Below are 4,666 nucleotides of genomic sequence, written 5' to 3' on the forward strand. Positions count from 1 at the left end.
TTTTTTTTTTTTTTTTTAATGGAGTTTTGCTCTTGACACCCAGGCTAGGGTGCAATGACGCGATCTCAGCTCACTGCAACCTCCGCTTCCTGGGTTCAAGTGATTCTCGTGCCTTAAACCTCCCAAGTAGCTGGGATTACAGGTGCCTGCCACCACGCCCAGCTAATTTTTTGTATTTTTTTTTGTAGAGATGGGGTTTCACCATGTTGGCCAGGCTGGTCTCAAACTCCTGACCTCAGGTGATCCATCCACCTCAGCCTCCCAAAGTGCTGGGATTACAGGCGTGAGCCACTGCGCCTGGCCTATACCTGGCTAATTTTTAAAGTCCTTTTGCAGAGACAGTTCACTCTGTTGCCCAGGCTGGTAGATACTTCTTATGCAGATTTTTTTTTTCTAAGTCTGTGGCTTAAGTTCTCATTCTCCCAACTCTGATAATTTTTGTCATGTTTTGATTCAGTATTATTTGGTACATGTGTAAATTCTACACCTCTCAAGATCTTCTTTATGAGTTATACCTCATCCATTCAAATGATTGTCCTATTTAACATTTTTGCATCTTATATTTTGCTTGTCTTAAATTCCTGTGTGTACTTTCTTTTTTGTTCAATATATTCAACATTATCTTTCCTTACTGTTTTTTGTTGTGTCTTTAAAATTGCATGTAGTTTATTTTTGCTTTATTCCAAAATGAATGCTTAAAACATATTAATATTTTAAAACATGTTAATGCTTAAAGCATTAAAAATGAATGCTTAAAACCTAAAATAAAGTGTTTTTTTTTTTTTATCCCCGAAACATGTTTATTTTAATAAATGCTTTCTGGTAGGTTTCTGTTATTTTATTTAATGCTTTCTGTTTTTTAATGATTCATTGTTGCTTTTTTTTAATTGTTGTAAAATACATGTAACATAAAATTACCATCTTAAACATTCTTAAGTGTACAGTTCTTTGGCATTAAGCACTCACATTGTGGTACAACTTTCCCCACCATCTATCTTCAGAATTTTTTTCTTTTTTTTTTTTTTTTTTTTTTTTGAGACGGAGTCTTGCTCTGTCACCCGGGCTGGAGCGCGGTGGCCGGATCTCAGCTCACTGCAAGCTCCGCCTCCCGGGTTCACGCCATTCTCCTGCCTCAGCCTCCCGGGTAGCTGGGACTACAGGCGCCGCTACCTCGCCCGGCTAGTTTTTTGTAGTTTTTTTAGTAGAGACGGGGTTTCAACGTGTTAGCCAGGATGGTTTTGATCTCCTGACCTCGTGATCCGCCCGTCTCGGCCTCCCAAAGTGCTGGGATTACAGGCTTGAGCCACCGCGCCCGGCCCAGAATTTTTTTCATCTTCCCCAACTGAAACTCGGTACTCATTAAACACTGAACTCCTCATTCCCTGCCTCCAACCCCTAGTAGCCTATCTCTAATCTATTTTCTGTCTCAATGAACTTGCCTCTTCTATTTATCCTCTATATTTCATATAACTGGAATCATGCAATGTTTGTCCTTTTGTGTCTCGCTCATTATTTCATGTGGCACAGTATTTTCAGGGTTCATCCATTTTGTAGCATATAGTATAGGTTCAGCATCCCTAATCTGAAAATCCAAAATCTGAAATGCTCCAAAATCCAACAGTTTCTGAGTGCTGCCATGACATCACAAATGGAAAATTCCATATATAAGTACTTAATGCAAACCGTGTTTCATGCACAAAATTATTTAAAATATTGGCCAAGTGCAGTGGCTAATTTCTGTAATCCTAGCACTTTGGAAGGGCAAGGTGGGTAGATTGCTTCAGGCCAGGAATTCAAGACCGGCTTGGCCAACATGGTAAAACCCCGTTTTCTACTAAAAATAGAAAAATGAGCAGGGTATGGTGGTGTGCACCTGTAATCCCAGCTACTTGGGAGACTGAGGCATGAGAATCTCTTGAACCCAGAAAGTAGAGCTTGCAGTGAGCCCAGATCACGCCACTGCACTCCAGCCTGGCGACAGAGCAAGACTGTCCCCCCAAAACACAAAAATTTATATACATATACATAATTACTTTTAGGCTATATATATATAAGGCATTTATGAAACACAAATGAATTTCTTATTTTTTTAAAGACAATTTTGGTCTTATTGACGGAAACTGTCAACAAGACAGTTCGCTCTTGACCTCAAGTGATCTGCCTGCCTCGGCCTCCCAAAGTGCTGGGATTATAGGTGTGAGCCACCATACCCAGCCACAAATGAATTTCATATTTAGACTTAGGTCTCATCCCCAAGATATCTCATTATGTATATGCCAATATTCCAATATTAGAAATCTGAAACAGTTCTAGCCCCAAGCATTTTGCATTTTGGATAAGGGATACTCAACCTGTAGTACTTAATTCCTTTATAAGAGTGAATAATATTCCATTCTACATATTATACGACTTCCGTTTGTCTGTTCACTATCAATGTTTTCTTTTTTTGCTTTGTAAATTGTATTTGGTTTGCTTTTATCTCAGATATTTGGAATGTATACGTTCTGGTTTTTGGTTTTGGTTTTGGTTTTGTTTTGAGACAGAAGTCTCGCTCTGTTGCCCAGGCTGGAGTGCAGTGGTGCTATCTCAGCTCACTGCAAGCTCCGCTCCCCTGGTTCACACCATTCCACTGCCTCAGCCTCCCGAGTAGTTGGGACTACAGGCGCCCACCACTGCGCCTGGCTTAATTTTTTGTATTTTTAGTAGAGACGGAGTTTCACCGTGTTAACCAGCATGGTCTCGATCTCCTGACCTCGTGATCCGCCCGTCTCGGCCTCCCAAAGTGCTGGGATTACAGGCGTGAGCCATCGTGCCCACCCTACATTCTGTTTTTAAAGTATATTAGCTTAAGTGAATTCAAGTCTAAATCTAAATTGAAAAAAGAATTTCTGATCCGTAAGCCTGAAAAAGAAAATTGTTTTGACTCTTCCTGTATCTGAAGATTATAAGATTTTTTTCTATTAACCCTTTCTCACTTTATCCTCCTTTCACCTCCATGGTGAACTTGGGACACAGAATATTGTTCATGTGTTTTTTGTATATTTCATGTTTCTAATTCCATCTTCTTTTGGTAATTTTGTTTTATTTATTTGTTTGTTTGAGATAGAGTCTCACTATGTTGCCCAGGCTGGAGTGCGATCTCGGCTCACTGCAACCTCCTCTTCCCTGGTTTAAGCAATTTTCCTGACCTCAGCCTTTCGAATAGCTGGGATTACAGGCGTGGATCACCATGTTCGGCTAATTTTGGTATTTTTAGTAGAGACAGGGTTTTGTCATGTTGGTCTCAAACTCCTGGCCTCAAGTGATCCATCTGCCTTGGCCTCCCAAAGTGCTGATATTAAAAGCATGAGCCACCACGTCTGGCCTATTTATTTTTGAGACAAGGTCTCCGTCTCGTCCCAAGCTCACCATGGAGGTGAAGAGGATAACGTGAGAATGAGTTAAGAGAAAAAAAAAAATTTTTTTTTTTTTTTGGAGACGGAGTCTCCCTATGTGGCCCAGGCAGCAGTGCAGTGGTGTGATCTCAGCTCACTGCCACTTCAGCCTCCCGAGTTCAAGCGATACTCCTGCCTCTGCCTCAGCCTCCTGAGTAGCTGGGATTACAGGCAGCCACCACCAGGCCTGGCTAATTTTTGTGTTTTTAGTAGAGACGAGGTTTCACCATGTGGCCCAGGATGGTCTTGATCTCCTGACCTCGTGATCCACCTGCCTTGGCCTCCCAAAGTGCTAGGAATGCAGGCATGAGCCACCATGTCCGGCCTGAGAAAAAAAATCTTATAATCTTCAGATATAGGAAGGTCGCCCAGTTTGAAGTGCAGTGGTGCAACCTAAGCTTGCTGCAGTCTTTCAGGCAGTCCTCCCATCTCAGCCGCCTGAGTAGCTGGGACTACAGGTGGATGCTACCACACCTGCCTAATTTTCTGGGCTCAAGTGATCCTATCCTCCTACCCCAGCCTCCCTATGTGCTGGGATTACAGGTAAGAGCCACCACACCTGGCCTAATTATTTCTTTTATCTCAGTAATTACATTTAGTATTAACACAAGTTATTTAAACCTTATTTATGTGAATTCATTGCTCATTGCCAGTTTTCTCAGTTTTGTATTTAAATTCATTAATGATGTATATCATCTAGTTTACGTTTTCAGCTAGTATTTTCACTAGGAGTACCTGGAAGCCACATTTAATTACTTAGATTGCTAACTTCTCTCAGAAATTCTGTTGATGTTGTTCTGCCGCCTTGCATTAATCATTTTGTTTTTTTCCTATGCCTGGATGGTGGTAGGAATTTTCCTTTTTCTTTTTTTTTTAAATATTTTGACAGATTCGGACTTGTACATGTTCACTAATGTTGCCTGAAGCATTAGTTCCTTATCTTTATACTTGGTGCTTTTTCAAAAATTTCCAGTGATACTTCTGGTGATTACTTTTGTTTCAATTGTTCTGTTTCCTTCCTTGAAAACACGTGTAATTATTAGGCTGGCTCACCATTTCTGTCCCCTACGTGAGCTGCTCAGATGTTTGCCCTTTTTATCACTCGTTTGATTTCTCTTTTTCACTTCCAATGTTGGCTTTATTTCTGCTATTGCAATCTTAATTTCTTTGTAGCCTTTTACAATCTATCTCACTTTTCTTTTCTTTTCTTTTCTTTTTTTTTTTTTTTTTTT

At 40.5% G+C, this 4,666-nt stretch overlaps 1 protein-coding gene across 4 annotated transcripts in view; it reads left to right on the forward strand.

Annotated features, from left to right (window-relative positions):
- Positions 1–4,666, forward strand: part of PAK2 (p21 (RAC1) activated kinase 2) — a 120,696-nt gene that overhangs the window by 35,711 nt on the left and 80,319 nt on the right. The gene's annotated exons all lie outside the window — the stretch shown is intronic.

The sequence above is a fragment of the Rhinopithecus bieti genome, unplaced genomic scaffold (genome assembly GCF_001698545.2).
Source record: "Rhinopithecus bieti isolate Rb0 unplaced genomic scaffold, ASM169854v2 scaffold_21777, whole genome shotgun sequence".
NCBI classification, from domain to species: Eukaryota; Metazoa; Chordata; class Mammalia; order Primates; family Cercopithecidae; genus Rhinopithecus; species Rhinopithecus bieti.